Consider the following 24,040-nt stretch of genomic DNA (forward strand, 5'->3'; position numbering starts at 1 on the left):
AAAGTGCTGTGTCTCATGTTCTATATTAGAATTACCCAATTTGGTGATACATTTTTGTCAACCAAAATAGTAGTACACCCCTCGCTAGACACATGACTGATTTGGCAAACATTTCCGTAGGTTGTTGTCACTGAAAGTGGTGTCACCCTCAATGTGAAAAGATCATTTTTTAGGATTTCAGTGTCTTGAATGAAGCGATAACATGAGCGCTGTGTGTAGAAGGGAAATCAGCATTCCAAATGGTAACGTGTCAATGGAGTCATCTTTCATGGAAAAAGAATGAAATACACATCGTATTTTCACATCTGGAGAAACTGCGCATCAAGAAAACTCATGACTTCAACATGTAAAGGCTCGCTTTTCTCTTACAAAATAAGGAGTCCTGAGTAGGTTATAAAAGGCTGGTGTGATAGCTGTGTAGACACAGAGACCCAGGCTCTTAGCGTCATTCTTTATACAGCAGCCAGAGTGATCTTTGTTTTTTAAACTAAAATAAACTTTATTAAGATGCATTCGTTTTTCTCTAATGTCCTTTTTCTGCTTCAGGATCCCTTCCATAATGTTATATTTATTTAGTCACTGTATCTACTTAGGCTACTCTGGCCTTTGCCAGTTTCTCAGGTATTTGGTAAAATGTCCCTCATTTGGGTTTGTCCAAGGTTTTCTTAAGGTTAGGCTGAGGTTTTGTGTTCTGGGGAGGAAGCCGACAGAGGTAAGTGCAATTCTCAACACGTCATGTCAAAGTTACGTTCTACCAACATGATTTATCGTGAATAATGTTGGCCTTGATCTCCTGACTAAGGTATAGTTTACCGGTTTCTCCACTGAAACATTAACTCCCCTCCCCCCTCTTCCACACTGTATTTTTGGGAAACAAGTCACTACATGTAGAGGACACTTCAAGGGTGTCCCACCTCTCTGAGGGGAGAGTATCTGCATACATTTTTTGGTGTTCTCTATGGGATGCTTTTGCTTCTAAGCTCTTTTAGTGGGCAGGGCTAGGATACACATGCATGCATACTAATTGTGTGTGTATATATACATCTCCCATCAGTACCTATGTCAAGCTAACAGTTCACCTATGTCCTGACTCTAATCCAGGCATCTATGGTACGTTCTATCCGTCACCCTTGTTTATCTCTACAGAGAGATCTTCTAAATACATAATTCAGAAAATTCCTCATCTCTGCTTGAAACCTACGAGCCTTCTCACCTCAGGATAAAAATTCAGACTTATAGCTCTGGCCTACAACGTCTTATGCTGTACTAAATGAGCTGAATTCATCATTTATTTTCTTAGCAATTAAGGACTATCCGTGGGAGAGTAAGGAAGCTCTCTGTAGCTGTTTCTTCATGCTTGTGATGAGAAAACAATCATAAAATAAATACCATTTCATTTGTTTGAACTGCAGATTTAAAGCCAAATACATTTTGTTAATATTTAATCAATTAACAATTAATTAACATTTAGTCAGTTATTGTCAATCACATTGGTATTGTATTGAAGTAAAAATAAAATGATATTAAATTTGAAGTAAAGTTTCTCAAACATTTGGAATCAGTTAGTCATGGTTGTTCCACACAAGAGACAAGAAATTTAAGAAAAATCAAATAAAACTGTAATAATATGCATTTCAATTGTGTGTGTGTGTGCATACTCTCATTTCAGGAAGCTATACTGATTGCAATTCTTGACACACGTATTAAACTCAAGAGAGGGCTTGAGCAATAAATAAGGTTTAACGTGCCATTACGTTCTGTAACAAATCTTTATTAGGGTGGACATTTCTAATTCATACTTATACTTTTAGGAACAGTGTTGGGACCTTTGTTAAACAGTTAACAGGAAACTGGAAACTCAGAATTAATTGCCTTTGACAGTTTTAAAAACTTCAGAGACATTTTTCAGATTAGATGAATAAACAAAACCTAAAAGTTGGAAGTTTAAAATTTAAGCTTGGAGGAAAGCAAAGAAAGGATTTCCTTTCACTTCTTTGGTTTCAGTCACACCTGGAATAGATTTCTGAATGTTCTGTTGTTGAATTTCGATATGGTTTTAAAAAGACTTAAGAAGTGGGTAAAAATTACTCAATGATCAAGATTTTCCACCGTTTGTTTAAGAAATGATGATAGCTTTTTCTCAACGTTGAAAAAGAAATTGTTAACTCAGGACTGAAGTGAGAGGGTCAGGCTTTTCAGTGTAACATAATATGTTAAAATATGCCTTTCTGAAGAATTTAAGAAATCATATCGCTCATTTTGACAAAGGAAGTGCGCATCTGTGCCCTGGGCAGAGAACATACTTAACTGTTTAGGGCAGGCTTGACCCTACGGCCCATTTCTGGACGTGGCGTGATGGACAGCTGATGGGTGTGTCTGTGATTTGCGAACGTCATACACTTCACTGTTTCTTTTAACCATAAAGTATATTGTTTATGACCAATTGTCTGTGGTTAAACAGTCTGAAGATTGGCATTAAGGCATTTTTTGCTGTACCTATGCTGATTCTAAAACACGATTTCAGTCTCCTCCATGGCTCACAAAAAAAGTTGCTCAATAAATAAAAAACCTTTCCCACTCAGTGAAAAGCAGAATAAGCACTCTCCCCGAAGTGGTTCTCACATGTATGCCGAGAGCTGATCCACGTTCTCGTGATTTCTTCCAGCAGCATGAGTACAGTCATTCTTCTACCGATGTGTAATTTCCACAGTGTCATATGATAAATAGGTTGGTCAACATTCATTCGGTTTTGCCTCAATCATAGGACCTTTCCATTAATTTTGGTACTGGTTTTTAAACTTTTCAGTAATAGAGTTTCTTGGGCACGTTTTTGCCATGACTAGTATTCCTTTAAGTGAAATTTCTCTAGTTTGGGTCTCTTTTGAGTCTTCAGGGCAAAAAACAATCCATTTCTTATTATAAAACATGCTTTGGATCATGTTTTAGAAAGCCAAAATTTTCAGAAAAATGATACACATTTTGCTGGCTTTATGCCATTTTCTGACAAAGTTTATAAAAGGTAATATACAGGGAAGTAGGGATTTTTGGTATCATAAAAAAAAAACCCACTTTTTAGATCATTATAATTGTGTTTCCTATTCAAAATTTACTTCTTCAGAGCCTGGGTGCAACCAAAACATTTAAATATTTACTTCTCGCTGGTATTTCAAATCACACTCTGTGACTCATAGTCTCCATTTATATTGTTATTCTCAGTTTTTATTTTTATACTTTATGTGTTAGTATTTCTTCACTGGTAATTATTACTTTTTGCTTTAATGAGTCCTTTTGAGTCACTGATCCATAAGCAGTATTTTTTTTTTAATTTTATTAATTTTATTTATTTATTTATTTTTGGCTGTGTTGGGTCTTCGTTTCTGTGCGAGGGCTTTCTCTAGTTGCGGCGAGCGGGGGCCACTCTTCATCGCGGTGCGCGGGCCTCTCATTATCACGGCCTCTCTTGTTGCGGAGCACAGGCTCCAGATGCGCAGGCTCAGTAGTTGTGGCTCACGGGCCTAGTTGCTCCGTGGCATGTGGGATCTTCCCAGACCAGGGCTCGAACCCCTGTCCCCTGCATTGGCAGGCAGACTCTCAACCACTGCGCCACCAGGGAAGCCCCATAAGCAGTATTTTAATTACAAATGTTAATGTAACCAAAGAAAGCAATGGTGTGTGAGTGACACGAAGGGGAATGGTGCCCCCGACTCGAGGTTGGCTGGACCAGTTCACTTACTTACTACTCATACTCATTTCTCCCCTCAGGTGCAAAATTTAAGGGTACAAAACACACAATAAAACAGGTCAATAGTACTTTATGCAATAATTTAAAAAATCAAAATTAATGCAGAAATCCATGATAAATATCAACCTTTTAAACTAAGATCAATATTACTGATTTTTATTTTTTTTGCTGAGACACCCATATGGCTCTGCAAAATACAGAAAAATCTCTATGTAAAACTATTAATAGGATATTCATGAAAGTTGAGAAATGTTTACATATCAAATTACCTCTGCCTTTTCTTCCAAAACCACCAGAGCAGTTGTGAACCACTTGATAGACAACTGGGGACTAAAAGCAGATTAAATTCTAAGAAAATTCATCGTGAAAAACCTGTCCATTCCGTGTTTATGTTTTCTGATAGGAGGGACCAGTATTTTGTGTGTATGCCCTTTTGTTTGATGATAGTCACCCTTCATTACTTGTAAAGCTGTACTCACATATCAGCTGCTTCCATTATATGTAGTAAGGAATACTCTGTACTCTATTTTTCTTTCATTCATAAAGATAATAGTTTCCACAATTACATTTTCAAACTCCATCATGATACATGCAGGTTATTCCATTTGCATTATCATACATAAGCATATTAAGTAGAGAATAAAACATCCATGTTTTATATAAATTCTCTTTTACTTGGACTTGTTCGTACATGAAATCATTCATATCAAGGTGAAATATATTTAGTGTTATACATTTTGGTTTGGAATTTTGTTTGAAATATGGGTAAGCATGTTAAAAATGTGCAGTAACGATTCATACATTTTAAATTTAAGCTCTAGGCTTCTTACATCAACGGCAAGCTTCTTTCAATAGCATATAAAATGTGTATGATTCCTGAGCAAATGAAATCAGGTAAGAGATTATGTGTGCAACATAGTTAACGTGCCAGAAAAAGATTAAAGACAAATACAACGTGGCGTGAAATCCCACATCACGGAAAGCACGAGGCCGCATTGCAATCACGCCTTCCATTGATAGCAAGAGCTCCCGGGCTCGCCTGCTGTGACGGGAACACGTGGGCAACTGTCACAGCGATTAAACCGCCTTCCTGCGGCCTCCAACTTCACCTCCTAGGAGTGAAGCCCCCTAAACATGAGACGTCTGCTTGGAGACTCAGATTAGAAATGTGAGGAGTCAGGCCGAGAATACGATGTCCAAGAAGTCTGCTCACCAACAAGTGGGAAATTCATATGTTTTTGGAACAAAAGAATGTAATCAGATGAAATTCAAACTGTTGGTGCGGTAACAGTACTAAAGACAGCTTCTGTTCAAAATATTTGACCTGGTCTTTCCATTGGTTCAATGTCTTGAAGAAATCTCAACTCAAGAAGTAACTCAAAAAGCAATTAACATCATTTAGCGTGTTGAAAAAAAAACTCAAGGCAAGACAGACATAGTAATATCAATTGGAAAAAAATGTACATTAAGACCTGGACATATTTTGTACATATATCATAGTTTAATATTTCAAAGGAAAAGTGGTTTCAAATGTGTGTTTTTAGCAAGCAATCTTAGTGATAAGTAGAGCTAATTCAAAAGAAATTCTTGCCACTGCAAAAAAAAAGAGAGAGAGAGAATATTGATTTGATTCCTTAAAAAGAAACACAGCTTCTGTAGCTGCTTAAATGTTTCCAGGAAGTCAGTGAGGAAGATTGAGTGGGGAGATTCTCTGGCTTCTATTTTGCTGATTTAATTTCAAAACTCTTCTCTCCCAATGGATGATGAATGGGAAACATCTGTCAAGTAGATGGAAAGTAATAGAGCTAGAAATGTTGTTTTCAGCTTTGTTCAGAAAGATACCAATGACTTGAGAGAGTCATTTACACACGAATACGAGTCCTGAAGGAGTCTCTTTTGTCACCACATGCGGGAGATCCAGGGATAGTGAAGAAATATGTCCCTATTACTGAAGCAATGTCACCACAGGAATGAATCACTTCAAATGGATGGAATATAAATTAATGATACGTCTCTTGGGGAAGATACAGTGCTCAGTGCCTCGTAAGTGGGCTTCTGTTTAAATAGCTGCAAGGCTGCTACTCAATGAAACAAAACAAAGATTAAAGAGGGAAGTAATTGATAATCAGTTCAGGATGGTCTTTAAGGAGATGCATGAGCCTGTTGGAAGGAAACTAGACTTGATCCATTCTTTGCTGCAACTTGATGATGAGAGAAAGATGACAACCTTGGATTTCAGAATACAATTGATTAGTAATAATAATAAATTATAATAATAAAGGCTTTATTTTATTTACTTCTTTAATTCAAATTAACCTTTAGAGCAGCTTCAGGTTCACAGCAAAGCTGAGTGGACAGTACAGAGAGCTCCCCTGTACCACCTGCCCTCACAGACTTACAGCCTCTCCACCATCAACACAGAGTGAGATATTTGTCACAATCCATGAATCTACGTTGACACATCACTACTACTCAAATTCTGAGTTTTTGTTCATACTAAAATATGCGTTTGGTCTAAGTGATTTATTTATATTTTTTACACAATTGTAGGTTCACATGCAGTTGTAGGAAATATTACAGAGAGAACCCATATACCTTTCACCCCATCTGACCCGGCGGGGTCACCGTGCTTAACTAGAGTGCAATCATACAATAGGAAATTGGTACTGATACAATCCATTGACTTTATTCAAATGTTGTCATTTTTATAGGCAGTCCAGTGTGAGTGTGGTGTGTGTGTGTGCGTGCACATTTTATTCTATGCAATTTTATCACGTGTGCAGATTCCTGGACCCACCACCGCAGTCAAGGTGGAGAACCGTTCATCACAAGGGTCCTTTGTGCTGCCTTTTTTAAGCCAAGAGCTCCCTCTCCGCTCATCCCTAAAGCCTGGAAACCACTAATGCCTTGTTCATGTTTATAAGTCATGTCATTTCAATAATTTTATATAAGTGGAATGATAAAGTGTGTAATCCTTTTGGATTACTTTTTTTCACTCAACAAAATCCGCTTGAGATCCATCCTGGTTTTTGTGTGTATTAACAGTTTCTTCCCTTTACTGCTACATGGGCTTCCATGGTTGATGGAACACAGTTTGCTTCACCATCCAACTGTTGAAGGACATATGTGTTGTTTCCTGTGCTTGGCTGTTACAAATAAAGCTCTCAGAAGCATTCATGTCTAGGATTTTGTGTGTGAAGATACGTTTTTATTTCTCTGGGATAAATGCCCAGGAGTACAATTGCTGGGTCATGGGGTGAGGACATATTTAGTTTCTCAGAAACTGCCAAACTGTTTTCAGAGAAGTTATACAATCTTACATTCCCAGCAACAATGTATGAGTGACCCAGTTCTTCCACATTTGATGTTGTCAGCATTTGATGTTGTCTTTTTAAAAAAATTTGGCCACTCGGATAGGTGTGTAGTGATAATTTGTCATGGTTTATTTTGCATTTCCCTAATAGTTAATGATGCTGACCAAATTTTCATGTACTTAGATGTCACCTGTAAATCCTCTTCAGGGAAATGTCTGTTCATGCCTTTTAACCATTTTCTAATTTATTTGCTGTTGTTTTTTTCTACTGTTGTTTTGAGATTTCTTTATATAGTCTAGATATGAGTCCTCTGTCAGAAATGTGGTTTGCAAATACTTTCTTCCAGTCTATAAGTTTTTTCATTATCTTAACAGGGTAAAAATTTAATTTCATTGAGGTCCAATTTAACTAATTTTTTATTTTGGTGTCAAGTCTAAGAATTCTTCACCAAGCTCCAGGTCACAATAATTTTCTGTTAGCTTTTTTCTTTGATTTTATTCAAAAATGGGCAGATGACTTGAATAGACATTTCTTCAAAGAAGATACGTGAATGGCCAATGAGTACATGAAAAGATGTTCAATGCCACTAATTGTCAGAGAAATGCAAATGAAAACTGCTCTAAAAATAAAGTCTATGAAAAAATGAGGACAATTTCATATTCATATAGCAAAAACTAGACAAAGATTTTATTCTAATAAATTTGTGTAATAAAGATAATATTGCTATGAATTTGAATGTATCACATAACCTTGCATCTAAATACATAACAGGAATTGAAAGGAAATAATAGTAGCTGACTTGATTCTCCAGGCTCCACCCACGTGATGAGTCCTCTTCAGGCCGAATACTCTCTGTGGCTTGTACAACACAATACAAATGTTTCAGTTTGAATTTAGAGCTAAACCCACTCCTTATTATATTATATCTGTTTGGTCCCTCATGAAATTCATTCAAATCTACAAGAAACAGAAAACTTATTATGCCAATTAAATCATTACATGTCATGAAAAAGAGTAAATCTCCACATTATTTTTAATAATGGGGATGGTTAATTTTATGTCAGCTCTTGGGCTGTGGGTTGCCGAGATATTTGGCCAAACATATTTCTGGGTGCTTCTGGGAGGGTGTTTTGGATGAGATTGACATTTAACCTCATAGACTGAGTAGGGAAGATTGCCCTCCCTCATGTGTTGACTCTGTTTATGTGGGTTTATTTCTAGGCTCTTATTCTATGCTTGTCTAATTTTAATCTTCACTACTCTACCATCTCTTTGTTTGCATTTATCTAACATAACTGCTTATTCTTTTACTTTAAATTTTTCTTATTTTTATCTTATGTATTGTAAGTTTTTAAAAACAAACCTGACAGATATTTTCCTAATATGAGGTTTAGCATTGTTAAATATAATGGATATGTTAATCCTAATTATGTTCTCTAGCTTTATGTTGCAGTTGAGTTTACAACGCTCTTCTGCCATATAGATTTTGTTCTCCTCCTGTATTTGTGTATTTCTCTTTCTCTTCAGTTCCCCTGATCATTACTTTAATAACTCTAGAAGATACAGAGATTTTTATTTTTTGTTCTTTTAGTTTAGAGGGCCAATTTAATTGCTGCTTGAAAATATAAGAAAATTAGGATCTAGCTTATTCTTTATCCATGTATATCATACATAAAGAATACTGCACAGATATAAAGTTGTATGTTAGCGGATTATCACAAAGTGAATGTAAGCATTTAAACAACTCTCATGTCTCCAGCCCCATTCTCCCTAAACATAACTGCTATCCTTCATTTCTAAATCTAAACATGACATTTGTTAGTTGTTGTAGCTCAAATAAATGGAAATATAAGAACATTCTCTCTTTTTGCATCTAACTTCTTTCATTCAACTTTCTTGTCACAGTAAATAATTGATTTTGAGGGCTGCACCATATTCCCTTGTGTAATAGCATTCTCTTAATGTTGTCTGTTGAATAACAGGATTTATTAACTTTAATTTTAATGTGATATGTTAACAATCTTTCCTTTGTGGTTAAAATCTCTCCAATTTCTGTTAAGAAATAGTTCTTCAAGCTACATTTTTATAAATATTACTTGCGATTGCTAATTTTATATGTCAACATGACTAGGCCATGGGTGCCCAGATCAAACACTAGCCTGGGTGTTTCTGTGAAGTTGTTTTCGGGTGAGATTAATATTTAAATCTGTACTAAGCAAAGCAGATTACTCTCCCTAATGTGGGTGGGCCTCATGCAATCAGTGGAAGGCCTGAATAGAACAAAAGTGCGGGCCTCCCCCAAGTAAGAGTGAATTTTCCTGCCTGCAGTCTTCACTCTGGGACATCAGCTCTACCTGGCTCTACAGTAGCCAAACAGCCTTCAGTCTCAAACTGAGACATCAGTTACACAGACTTGGACATGCTTTTATACTCACAGTAGCCAATTTCTCATGAGATAGCTCTTTCTCTCTCCATATATATACTTCCTGTAGGTTCTGTTTCTCTGGAGAATCCTAATATATTACCCATGTTTTATTTGAGAAGCTTTTTTTGTTGTACCCTTTACATTTAGATATACAACCTACCAGTGGCTGATGTTTTGTCTGACATAGAGCAACAATTTTGAGAAGGTTATTTAGATAACTTTGCACAAATTACCATGCAAACATGGGTAAATTTGCATTAGTTAAAATCACTTATATTTTTATAGTTGTAGAAAATTTTTGGAAGGGTATACTGGGAGCTGTTAAAAGTGAATATTTCAGTGGAGTAGAACTGATATCGTCAGGTGTGTGATCACCGTTTTTTCTTTCTACGAATCGAGCAGAATACACAGTGGTAGTTAAAGGGTGCTTAACATCTGTCTCTTGCCAAATAGAGCTCTGAAATCATTATTTCATAGTGCCCAGAAAAGATAACGATGAAATATGCAATAGAAAGATTCTCCCAGGGAAAAAACACTATCTTTGCTCTTTTCCGTTGTGTGCCAAAGATAAGAATTAAATAACATCCCTTCTTTCTGAGAGTCATTACCTCTCCTGAGAAACAGCGTGATCCTTACCAGCTACACTGGGCTTTTTAATAACTTGATACAGGAAAGAAAAAACCATGCTGAGAATAGGCCAAGTAATAAAGCCTAGAGGAATTAAGAAGCTCCTTCAAAATCCTGACTGTAATTTCCAATAGACAAAACTAATTAAATCAAGTCCAGCTCAAGTTCAATTTGATTTTTATGGTTTAACATGATATTGAGGGTGTCTTAGGAACAAACCTATAAACACTTTGCCTGACAGACTTTCAAAGCCAGTACTTTAATGACTCAAAGCGTAACAAGATTTTTACAATATAATCTGAGAATATTATGGCACTTTAGTGCAACACGAGTTAGCACTTTCTTCATTCTGTTATGTAAGAAAAGAATGGAATTATTTAGGGAACTGAAAATGAGGAATGCATCAGTGAGTCAAGACTAGTCAAAATCTAAGTTTTCTGAAGAAAGCTTTACAGCCAACAGTAGAATGAAGAAAACTATAAATAAAGAAGTGATTTTCCCCTAGCCAATGCATAAATGTCCTGTGACACTGTTGAAATGATGTAGTTGGTTGAGTATTGATCTAAAGAAGAATTGTGTCAAGATGCAAATGAAGATATTGATAAGATGTTGGTGTATACTTACTGCTAGCATTCGGGTAAACTTTTGGGTTTACTGTATGTGGAATTGAGGTTCATTCTCTCATGTCATGACTCCAATTTAGAGGAGTTATTGTTGCATGAATTATGGCAATGATATGACTTTCAATAAGTTGAAATTGCAGCTTCCTCCCAGCAAAATCAGCCTGCCGAGTGTGGGTGGTGGTACCCACTCTCGCTGGAAAAGGTAGGTTGTGATCCTTGGTGAGGGCGGTGGTTAGTGTTAGGGTTGAGCGACCTGGAGTGATGGTGTGTCACTGGTGAGAAGATGCCACTCACCTGGGTACAAAGAAAAGCACCTTCGCAGCAAATGGGTCTAGGTTAGGGTCCTAATTTGGAGAAGAACTCTTCTGAATCGTAGCTGATGAGTGTTGGTTTAGCGATGGGTGCCTCTTTCAGGGGGCAGCTCCTGTAGCCGCTGAAGGTGAAGGAAGTGACCCCAGAGGATTCGGTGCTCCCGTGTGAGCAGAGCAATTCAGTGCTTGGGATGCTCTGTACCTCTAACCTCAGAGTGACTGCTGGATTAAAACCCACTAACCCTGAGCTAGACCAGAGCACGATCCAAACCTCTTCTCCCCATACACCGCTTTAAAACATAAGTCAAAGGAGCAAGTCTACAGAAAAATGAAAGATTGTCATTCCTTTCATAGTTTTTAAGTTGGGTTTGCAAAGAAGATTCCTGGTAGCCTTGTGGGGAGAATCATTTTGCCAGAAGACTAAGCAGACTCCTGGATCAGAAATTGCCCTGAAGGTCATGAGATGCACATAAATGGATCTGATAGCAAACCCTCGGCCATCTCAAAGTGGCTCTCGTTGGGATTACTTGTCTGACTCTGGCAATTGAGATAAAAATGTTAACGAAAGTTTTTATATTTTGAGAAGCAAAAGGGTCAAGACAGCTATGCATACAGCAATATCCAGAACCGACTCTGTGACTGATTTTCTTCTCCCCTTGCCCTGATCCACAAGGCACCAGAGATTATAAATTATTCTGAGGCAGTTATAAAAACATGCTCATTTTATGACCATAATTTAAGCCAAAAAAATAAAATCTGACACTGTAATTTTTTATTACAAGTTCTACAATGCAGGTAAAAATGGCCGTCCCATCCCACATTCCTGGCATTTTATCTGCCCATCCTAACAGCTTAGGGAAATAGTCCCACAGTCTAGACAAAGCCTTTGCTGACACTTCATTCTAGTTATCTGTTTCCCTGCTGGTATCCAGAGCTGCCAGATATCCTATAATTTAATGCTAATTCTCACTGGCCTTTAGTCAATCAGAGCAGATATTAAATCCTTGTTTCTAATACCAGTTACTGTAATGGCCAGTAATTATTAGTGGCAGACCACCAAATTCTTTCTTTTTAGCTTAAGCAGGGAGGGATTTAAGTGATGTTTCATATCAAACCTAAATGGAATGAAAAAGTAATATTAAGTTATAGAATTTGGAGAGAGAATGCATGTAGGTATAAGAATTACACGTAAGCAAAAGGATAGTCTAAATATTCCAATGACACCTTTTATAGAGGCACTGTACCTCTATAAAAGGAATATACCTTTGACATAAAATAAGCAGAAACCTGTAGAAGAGCTATTTTATCATTGCATTTCTGTTCTAAATGTTTTTGCGAGGAGCTTTTATCACACAGTTATCCATGGCGCACTTCTGACTGGTCATTTGGGTGAACGGCCAAGCATTTTGGAAACGGTACAAAGGATCCTTTTTGATAGCGAGGCTACCGCACTGAAATCACTTAAGGACTCCAGGGCAGCCAGAACATTGGAGTTTCTAAAGCTTGGTGTTTATTCCAACTGCATTTTCTTCTGGGGTGAAATTACTCAAATGGATGCTTTTTGATGTTATCAAGCAAACCTGTCAATTTCGACCTTAGTAAGTTTCATTTTGTTCTTTTACTACTAACTCAGTGGGTTGTGACCTGGAATCAAATATCTTCTCCCACCCTTTTCTCATCATAGATATGGATCATATAGTCATACACACACCTGAGTGCTGCCTGAAAGTATGGGCAAGGTTTCGTTGGTGGTGGTGAGAGCATCTCCTTAGCTCTCCACATAGAAGATGTCAAAATGCCTTGATAATTAAAGCTTAAGTACGACCCCTCCAGGATGGGAGAAGGATTAGTTTAGAATGTTGTCTCTCTTTTTAAGGATCAACTACTGTGAAGAGCGATAATTATATTTTTAAAGAATTTGAAAGTGAAACGTAAAAGGGGCAGGCAAGGTTCTGGTGCTGGCACTTACATGACAAATGTCATCACTAAATAGCAGAGAAAGGTGTAAGAATTTGATTCGTGAAACATATGGCCTTGTCAGAGCAGAACTGGCAGCCCTCCTAGTGTTTCCAACTGAATAATTCATGAAAATCTGATCAGCTGAGGAGCTTGAAAATATACTGAACATCTGTAAAAGCTCAATGTTAGCTGTGGGCTGTCACCTTTCAAGTTCAGGTGTTAATGTTGGTGTGTGCAGTGTTGCTAGGTGCTGGTAGAAAGGTTTCCTGCCTTTGGTACATGAAGAAACCTCCCCAAACACCACGGGAATGGGAGAGGATTTCACTGCAGTTGGCAGAAGGCTGGTAATGACCCTGCCTGCTGGCAGTCGAGCCCGAAATAAAACTGCTAGCGAACCAGGATCGGCTTTATGAGTTTTGATCAAACATTGGCCTCCCTGTATATCAGAATTAATCTTACCTAGGAGAGCTCTGAATTTGAGATCAATGTAAGGGCACCGTTGGAGTTTCATGTCACTACAGAGCATGTGTCTGACCTACTCAGCTACTGAATGACCGTAATATTCAGATGCTAAAATGTTTGTTCATCCAGGTTTCAAGTGTCCATTTCCATTGTTTGTACTAAAAGAGGTAAGAATAAGAAAATACATTCTGCTCAAATGTAATACTGTGTACATGTAATATAAAGAAAATAGTATTGCTGGGTAATAAAGATTCTCATAAAACATGCTAAATTAGTATTAAGCATCCAAAAGAAAGTAACATAACTTACAGGTTACAGGAAACCAGCTTGGTACAGAACAAAAGCCATAGAAATTAAACTCAGAATATCCTGGATGTGGGTTCTACAAACTTTTTTTGTTATGGAACATTTCTCAATCATTGGTCTCATTCTTCCTCCACTGTTAAGAAGTTTGCATCCTTGCTATTATTTTAGGTCAGAATCAGAAGTACTGATGACATATCACTAAATGCGATTGCCAACATTGGCAAATTGCACTTGGTGCAAGGTGATGACAGTAACACCAGAAAGATCACAGCCCTTGCGGAAGACACAGCCAAAGAAGGTTTTTCTAATGAGTAGAGTGTGATAGTCTCCATAGTTATAAAAACTAACAAATAACTTATCGACTTGGATGAAAGAATCGGATAAATGTTTTAAATCAATAGACTTGTTAAGTTTTTATATGTGTAAGTGTCTTTTAAAATCAAATTCACATTGTTTGTTGCTCTGACTCTAAGACCAAAGTAAAACACACAAAAATGTCATGTGTTGATCAAGACCTCATTTTTTCCAGAAGTGCTTCTCTTATCCGAGTCTTTATAATAAGTATATTCATCTGATGGACTTCAGGTTGCTTGAGCATTCACTTTTATGAGAAATGGAAAATAACCTGGACATCTTCTCCTGTGCTCAGTATGAACACGTGACTTCAGCCTGGGCCCTTCTTCCCTGGATATTTCGGGTTGGGATGGACAGGTGGTCCTTTGCTTGGATGATAGATTGGAAACATGGCTGCTGGGCTCATGTCCCCTCCCTGGGGGAAAGTTGCTTTACAGGGAGGAGAAACATCAGGGGAGACCGACGTCCACCATCGCCTGGGCCCTGGCCCCCAATTTCCTGTCATAATTCCTCCTCCATGCGTCCTCCTGTGTCCATCCTGCTACCTGAGCCCGTAAGCAATCTTCTTGCTTTAAAAAAAGCCCAACTTATAATAGTTTTCTTACAAATTTACAGACACATATTTAAGAGGAAATTCAGAAGTTTATAATAGATTTATATTATTAAAACAGAAACAAAGCTAGGCTGCAAAAAAATAGGGTGGAGGTAAAGGGTCTGGTGTGATAAAAGCTGAGATAGAGGTCATACCAATGTGTAACTGTGTCTTCCCAGGCTTCATCAGCCTGTTTAATAGAACTGCAGCAATACAATCAAAATTAATATAAAACTATACATCCTATGAGTTCTCTGCATCTATATCCCTGAATAAAGTGGTATTCAAGTATTTCTAGAGTTTTTAATGGGGTACTTCCTAAGAGTTCATGAAAAATCTCTTATGATTTCCCATGGATGCCCTGCCAAGACCAGATGTTTCCCACTGGGTAGTGTGAGAACGACCATCTCTACCTACTACCATCACCTGTCCCCTCCGTCCCTACAGTGTGAGAAAGCTCAAGGGCAAAGCTTTGGAGAGTTCTGTTGAGACTCTGTAAGAACTCCCCGCCCCCTTTATGTTACAATCTGATCATTTGATGGAGAGGTGCCTTAGCAGTGCTCCTAGAATCTCAGCGTCTTAGTTTTTACGAAATTGATCTTTCTGTTTTTAGTTACAGTCGCTGAGTGAGTTCCATCCCCGGGACGGGGCTGCATGAACCCTGCGGAGGAAAACGGCAGTGATGGACACCGGCCGGGACAACCTCCCTCCCCGGCGCGGGCTCTCCTCCTGAGCCAGGCTCACTGCTTCCCGAACTTTCTCCCCCGAGGATGAGTTCTCTTCCCAGATGGCCTCAGCTCCTTTGAAAGTAAGTGTAAAGGAGAGGTTGGCCACATGAAGTGGCCAGACATATTTGAGTTCCCTTTAGATTTGAGATGGGTCACCCATTTTGGATGATTTGGCAAAAAAAGAGGTAGAAGAAAAGCACAGCCATAAGATACCTGGACCTACACAATTTTTAAACATCTTAGAAATTTTGCTTCAATTGTTCTTAAAGGAAATAGAACACTTTGGTAAATGATCATTCTACGTTCTTTGTCTGCCAAAAACTTCCCAGTGTCTGTCAGAGCAGATGATGGGACAAGCACTTTCCTGTGGATATCAGCTCAGTGGTTTTCAGCTGAGTTACAACTTCACGCTTTATAATGTTTTGATCCTAGTATTACTTGCAAGAACCATTATAAGAAAAGATGGGAAAATATATTGATGACATTTTTGTAGAAAATAGTCAAAGTTGTTCTGATTTTATTTAGCGCAGTCGCTTCACTTTGTATATTATTCACCTTGAGCTGCATAATGTTGCTTTGCAAAGAAAACTAGATTAATAATAAAATGGTTGCTTCTCATTGCTAGGACACAGTTCGTAATGTGTTGTTAGACACGAGTTTATTTTTCAGCAGTTCATTTGCATTCTTCAGTGATAAATACAGTATGATTTCTTTGTTTAATATGATTTTAGGCAGCTATAGAATCGTATACTGCCAGCTTTAGAACACAAAACCATCCTCGAGAGGCTTAACGTCATATTTTACCTTGAATCTTTGGTCTGTCTCTTCTTGAATCTCTATTGCCATGTTATTTGGTAGGTGTTCTGCTCATTCACATGGTTAATGGATATTGTTATACAGTCAAGAACTGAATGTACAGCCAGCTCCGTATCAGTAGCTGTGGATTTCCATTTGGGAGGTAAAGTAAGATCTTTGCTTTCCAAAATCTCTAGGTGGGTCTGAGTTGAGCACTGATGTGAAATCATTTAAGGGGGATCTATTCTAGTACCAGATTTTTAAAATGCCGTTTTTGTGACTTTTTTTTTTTTTTGGTATTTACTCGTTATGATTTAAAATACTCTGTAATAACCTATATGGGAAAAGAATCTGAAAAAGAATGGCTATATGTATATGTATAACTGACTCACTTTGCTGTGCACCTGAAACTAACACAACATTGTAAATCAACTCTACTCCACTATAAAATTAAAGTTAAAACAAATAAAAGCAGAGACAGTGGCCTGAGTCACAGTGGCCACTGCTGTTGCATCTATAATCTCGGGATGAAATCGGTCAGTGAGGGGAGGGACCCATGGGGAGTTTGCCTCCCCCACCCCAGTGGAGGCTCTGTGTGGTCTGGTCTGTGCAGAGGGACCTGCAATTTAAGCCTGGCAACCCCTCAGGCAACACAAATAAACCGAGCCACAAGCAAGATGACTAGGAGGATTGCAAATTGGTTCATCAGCCTGCGCAGCAGTGAGCTCAGATTGGAGGTTAACTCCCATTAACTAAACGTAAGCAGATGCTATAGGAGCGCTAACCAGGGGCTGTTCAGATTGACATCACATACAATACAGCAGAGAGATGAATGGAAAACTGCTGTGTTGTCCGACAATCACTTCACAACAATTACGTCTAGAATATAACGTGTCTGGTAATGCTTGTGTTACAGGTGTGAGGTTGCATACTGAGGGAGTATAAGAGAAAAAAGTAGAAAAATCTCTACAATATGTGGCAGATCTATAGACCTTTGCAGTCCAGAATTTCTTAGTGAGGTACCTTGACATTTGAGGCAACGGAACTCAAAATTTGTGTTTCCTTTTCTTCTGAAATGCTGCACAGGAGTTTTATGTGATTAAAACCAGATAGTTCACAAGGCAAAACTAGGGACTTATGTAATACGTGTAATACATTGAGATAATTTTTAAAATAATTGATACTGCTTTCTTCATTTTGAATATTGTCTAATAAGAACATTAGACATAGAACAAAGAACATTGTATTTTTGTCTAAGAATAATAGGATAGAAAGCAGCTTTATAGGCAATTATTAAGGTAACATTATTTAGTAGCCAGTTAGTAAAAATTGACAATAGAGAATTGTAACATTTTAAAATGTTTTAAATTCCTTTCAGTATAAGTATAGGTCTTTCATGAAATTATTTGGAAAGAAGTGGTGAATTGCCAAGATTTAGCCACTTTTGAAAATGATAGATTATCTCATATTTTTTCTTTCCTCTGGGTGATAGGTGAACCTGTAAGTGGTTATTAGAAAGTGTACACACACACACACACACACACCCCCAACACACACACAACCCAACGTACCTCTTTCTCTCTTAGGAATGGGTGAACGATACATATTTTTTTCAATGAGCAAAACTGGGTGACCCAGGGAGCAGACAAAACACGTACATGCCTAGAGAAACAGTAAAAAAAGAACATTTAAAATTAGTTAATGAAATATTTTTTAAAAAGATAAGTTAGTTATCATAAGAAAAAGTAGTTTTCCTTACACTTTATTTCTTTACTCTCAATTTAAGTAGCATTATTTTTATTTTTAATTGCATATGGGATTGGCAAAATACTTTCAGTACCTAAGGTCTTAACCTGCCTCTGCTGGGGAGACAGGTCTGTGCCCACACAGCAGACTTGCTCTTTTAAGCCCTGCAAACAGGGCCCCGGCTTCATCTCCAGTGTTCTCTTTCCCCTTTTGCTGAGCAGACCCTGGGGAGGCCCACCTGACTCTGCTCCTGTATTAACGCCCCTATAATCCCCTCTCATGAATGTGGATTGGACCTGAGACTTGCTTCTGGCTAGTAGAATGTGGCCAAGGTGAAAGATTTTGCAGATGTAATTGAGGTGCCAAGGCAGGTGATGGTAAGTCACCCAAGAGGGAGATCATCTCAGGAAGCCTGACCCAATTAAGTGAAGGCCTTGAAGGATGGACAGGGCCTCCCTGAGGTGAAAGGCTCTCCTTGCTGGCTCAGTACAGTGACTGGCCATGTTGGAGGCATCCCCCTGACAAGGACCTGCAGGTGGATTTTAGGAACTATGGATGGCCTCCAGCTCACAGCCAGCAAAACCCAGGGTCCTCAGTCACACAGCCCCCAGGGAACAAACTCTGCCAACAAAAGGAATCAGTGGGCTCTTCCCCAGTCCAGCCTTCAGGTGAGGATGCAGCCCAGCAACACCTTGGGTGCAGCCTGTGAGACTCTGAGCAGAGCATGCAGCAGAGCATGCCTGGACTCTTAGCCCCTGGGATGGGTGTGGTGTTACGACACTAAGTTTGTGGTTATTCGTTCCAGAGCAATATAGAATTAATATGTTCTTCCTCCTTGTTGCCAGCCTTTGAGACAACCTGGTTTTTCTTTCCAGTTTAATTAAAATATGACAGAATTATTAGAGCCTCAGGAAATAAACCATTTCTTTCCAGCCATTCCTGAAGGAAAGGTTCTCACATCTGTTGAGCCAGACTGAGGGTCTTTCCCTGTGAATCCCCCTTAACCCATCTTGACAAAGGTAATTACTTCCTCCGTTTTGTCACCAAATCCCCACCCATGAAAGAAAGCAGCCTCCCTCTTCAAGCTTATTGAATTCATCAATGGACTTATTATTTTACTAAATACAATTAATAAATTACAGAATTTTCCTTGGATATGTATTAGATTCCACTGCAGCTGCAAATGGAAAATTTTAAGAATACATACCAACTTTTATCTTTCAAGAGCCAAGCCATCCCTATTTAAGATGTCATAAAAACCCTCTCATTATTAAAAGGTAATTCTCTACACTCACTCATCTGCCATTTTAGTGGATATTCTTTTTTTTTTTTTTTTTTTTACTGGTTATGTTTTTCCTTTATAGCTACTTTATTTATTTATTTATTTATTTTTGGCTGTGTTGGGTCTTTGGTTCGTGCGAGGGCTTTCTCCAGTTGCGGCAAGTGGGGGCCACTCTTCATTGCGGTGCGGGGACCGCTCTTCATCGCGGTGCGCGGGCCTTTCACTATCGCGGCCCCTCCCGTTGCGGGGCACAGGCTCCAGACGCGCAGGCTCAGCAGCTGTGGCTCACGGGCCCAGCCGCTCCGTGGCATGTGGGATCTTCCCAGACCAGGGCTCGAACCCGTGTCCCCTGCATTAGCAGGCAGACTCTCAACCACTGCACCACCAGGGAAGCCCTGGATATTCTTCTTCTCTGTGAGTTCTTTTCCAGTGTAAACCTATGCCTTTAAATATAGTTTTCAATACTGATTTGTAGTAGTTGTTTTTCTTTAATTTCCCAAGGAAAGTAAGGCTGTTTCTCCAAGTACTCTTCACACCATGTGCACACAGCACGAATGAAATCACCATGAACTTGCATGGCATCCATAGAAAGTCCCTGAGAAATGGGGTAAATCAATGTTGAAACAAGGAAGTGAAACAAGATTGGAAGAGACAATCTGATCGGGGATCATTGGAAGGAAAATATTTCCTTAATCAGAGTCAGGCTATGCTCCAATATAAGATAACAATTAAATTAAAAAATATTAACTAATCTTATTTACAATGCAAGATCATTTCATACTGTCACCTTATCTGCTTACCTGCTGATAGTCTCGGGAATTTTCTTATTTAGTGAAAAGAAAAAGGAAAAAAACCCAAGTCATCTCTTTTACATTAGAAAATTCCATTTGTATTGATGTTTCCTTTGGATTATAGATTATGCATGCTACATTGTTAGTTATGCTCTGTAATTTCCACTTAAAACTCAGTAATCTTGTATAAGGAGATAGATTCTCAGGCTCATTTACTTTGATGGAATATGTAATACACCAGGAAGCAGACTCTCTTGTCTAAGCTACCTCGTGATGTAAAAGTTATGCAATATTAACCCAATCAGACTGATATCAAATACTTCTGGTTGTTTCTTGTTTAAGTGCAATAAATACTAAAGTTGTAAGAGGGAGAAAAGGCAATATAAACTAACATTTATTGAAAGCAAAGCACATGTAGATCTTTATTGGCTGTTATCTCGCTGAATTCTGCTAATAAACCAAGAAGTGGTATCTTTAGTCGATTCTGAGGTTAGAGAAACTGAAACTCAGATAAGTAAAATAAAAACATTTAACAAATATGAATAGAGCATCGTCTATATGTCAGACGCTGTTGTAGGTACTGCCTGTTTCAAAGTCTCAGAAACTTTGGTAACAAGTAAGAAATTTGGCTCTGAGTTCAATTCTGAAAGTCTGTGTCTTTTTCATCACGATGAGTTGATAAAGTAACCACAAATAAAACATGGTTGTGAAGTAGGTGAGGCTTGTTTTAAATTCCTGCTCTGTCATCTACAAGATGGAAAACCATGGTCACAGAGCCTGACCTTTGGGACTTCCTGTTTCTCCCTTCAATTCCTGAGGCTGATGGCATCTTCCTCTGGCCACCTGGACACGAGGCCTGGAGGGCGTGTACGGGGGGAGCGGAGCCTACATCTGGGCCAGCAAACCACACCCGCAGTCATTCTGGCCATCTGGCAACTCAGTACGTTCTGGATCTAAGGTGCTTACAAGTGCTGCCCCCCAAATGTTTCTGGAATGACGTTATGAAGGGTACTTTACTAACAGTAAATTTGGTGATTAAAAGGACGTATCCCCTGCTTCATGGAGAAATGATTTAATTGAGTAATTGAGTGAGTGATGATTGAACAGTGTGCAATGTGTTACTGTCACACTTTACCCATGTTCAAACGATCCACTTTCAGGGGTTCTGTACCCTCTGTCAGATGATCCTTCCACCAGCAAAGTCACTGACAAACAAAACACTGCAGATTATTCCGGGCTTAGTATTGGGACCGGGGTAGATGTCAGAGAAGGGGGTCAGAGGCGATGCACACGCGATATCCATGCAGAGGCTGCCGGCTCCGTGTGGCCAGGCCTGCCCTGCCCAGCGGACGTGGCTGGACTGCTAGGCGCTGGGGGTGAGCCAGGCAGGGCGTGGAACGTTCCTCCAGCCCCTCGGAGAGCTGCTCCTTCAGAGCATCAGTTACTTAGTGTTTATTTCCATCTCAGTATGCTCGTATCGACTTTTCATTTGTAAGAGAGACTTTTCAAATTAAGTGATTATAATTGATGAAGGTATCTTTTTGCATTTTTCAGCCTCTGGTTTTGAATGACTTTTCACAGTTCCAATTCTTGTTGTTCCAACTGGAACTGTATTCCGCTAACAACTCATTTTAGTTCCTGGTGCGTCCCAGCTAAGCCCTTCTTAGCTATCCATTGTCAGTGATGTCTTTGTACTATTGTTGTCCATCTGACTGTCTGTCTTGTATTATTCTTTGTATTTATGGTGTTAACCTGTGTCTCTGTGCTGATCAACATCATTCACATCTTCCCATCCTAAAACTCTCCGTTATGTGGTGTGTATGAAACTGAAGTTGCAAAGCTTTACAGAAGATACAGAGATTAGCACATGACTGACAGTCTAGTACGTAGACACGAGTCTGACCGTGTTAATGGTCATCTCTAAGGTCTGTAAAAATGATATATGCCAAGATAGAGTCAATAAAAATTGTTATCAATACATTTCATTCAGTGATCCCCACGTGTTTGATTTGTTTTTACTCCTTCCGAAACATTATGTGCCTCCTATGTAGCATTTTTTGAAATGTTTGAAATGAGTTAAGTGTTCATCTGTGATGTTTTATTAAGATGCACAATAGGCTTTTTGAAAATTTTTAAAAAGTTTAAAGAAGTCCATTGTTCAGACTCATGAGGATGGAAAGGCCAGACTAAATCCTTCTCCTAATACGCTGTTCAGGACTCAGGAAACAGACCCCATGGTGGCAGTTAGACTGACGGTCTTTCCTGGAAGCCGGGTCTACAGCTCAGGAGGATGACAGAGGCAGTGAGGCCGTCTTGCTGAAGCACAAACACAAGTTTCCAGAGTCGATGGAGAACTATAGGATCCCCCTTGGGACCCCGAGTGTCCTCTGCTCCCATTTTGAGAACAAAACATCAAAAACAGACCACCGCAGAGTCAAGTGTCATTTAGCAGTGACCCAACCTCAGCAGAAGGACACACACACTTACTGCCTGATGGCACTCTGGGAGGGGGTGGCTGTCGAAATGACCCAGGCTGGGCACACACGTGTGCAGCACACACGCACGCACACACACACATGTGCAGCGCACACGCGCACACACACACCCGAGACTAGTAACAAAAAGAAGGCAACAAACGTTCTTAGATGGCTAAGAATATATTGAGGCCCCATTTTGAGAAACTCTGATGAGTGTAAATCAAATACAATTAAATACTACAAACTTTAAGACCCTAGCATGACATTTTAAAATTATTTAATAAAATGATGTTAGAACACGGCACTTCGATGATAAAGATTGCAGACATTAAAAATTGGGTGCTTTTGAGCCCTTACTAAGAATGCAGGTTTAGTGCCAAATACTGCCATTTAACCTTGAAAGTGCTGTTGCAAAATATCCAGTGTAAATTGGATGGCTCTATAATCTATATCTTCATTTTCCTGTGTATTTGTAACTGAACTTCCTCACTTAGAAGTTTTCTTCCCAATAAGGCAAAATATACAGAATATTATGTCGTGTGTATCACAGTCTGCACGTAGCAATCATTGTGGATAATACACTCAGGCAATGACTGTTCTAGTAGTGACAATGGCCTTCAGCTGTGGACACGTGAATTTGCCAGGAATGGAGCTAAGAGTCTTGCACAGTTTTCACTTAGCGCGATACTGTGGTTGTCCCCTTGTTACAAATGCAGAAACGGAAGCTAACACATCATACGAAGTTTGTCCGAGGTCCGCATGGCGTACCGTTGGTGGCACTGGGAGCTAACGCAGATGTTTGACTTGACAGATGTGCGATGCCCTGAGCCCCGACATTCAATCCACCTTTCCCATCACCACTCACTCAAGACATGGATGCAGGCAGAGGGCCTCAGGGTGGAAGTGGCTGTTGGGTAGACGGACTCCCCGGCAGAGGGGAACAGCACATTGCACTCAACGCAAAGTGGAAATTTTTAAAAAAAATTTTATTGGAGTAGAGTTGATTTACAATGTCTTGTTAGTTTCAGGCGTACAGCGCAGTGATTCAGTTCTGCATATACATATATATTCGCATAATGGAAATTTTCACGGGAGAATCTCCTCCAAGAAAAATGATACACATGAAGCAGGTTGTAGGTTGTATCTGCAGTGCAAGCAACAGGGATCTGGCCTCCAATTCCAAAACGTCCCTTCTTTTACTGACAATTCGTCCACAATCCAAAATAAGTAAAATCCAGCCTAACCCATACCGCAATATTGATACCTTATTGACACAAAAATAATATTTCTATCCCATCAGTGATTTTTCAAGACACATGGGGCAATTGCAAAAGAGTATGTGGATTAATACTAATTTTTATTACCAAAAGAAACTATTTATACAGAAGGCTAGAAATTTAAGTTTAGGGTTGTTGATCCCCTTCATCAGTATGAATTAACAGCATGACACAAATCACTAAATTGCATGTAATTATTTGGTAATGAGTTGTAATCATAAGTGATTTC

General features: G+C 39.0%; 1 long non-coding RNA gene across 4 annotated transcripts in view; it reads left to right on the forward strand.

The window, feature by feature from the left end:
* LOC103010026 (uncharacterized) overlaps positions 1 to 24,040 on the forward strand; it is a 389,852-nt gene that overhangs the window by 290,066 nt on the left and 75,746 nt on the right. For all 4 annotated transcript variants that reach the window (XR_009005839.1, XR_009005838.1, XR_009005837.1 and 1 more), the window contains one exon: positions 15,329 to 15,523. This is a non-coding gene — a long non-coding RNA (uncharacterized LOC103010026). The remainder of the gene's footprint in view (positions 1 to 15,328; positions 15,524 to 24,040) is intronic.

The sequence above is a fragment of the Balaenoptera acutorostrata genome, chromosome 17 (assembly GCF_949987535.1).
Source record: "Balaenoptera acutorostrata chromosome 17, mBalAcu1.1, whole genome shotgun sequence".
NCBI classification, from domain to species: Eukaryota; Metazoa; Chordata; class Mammalia; order Artiodactyla; family Balaenopteridae; genus Balaenoptera; species Balaenoptera acutorostrata.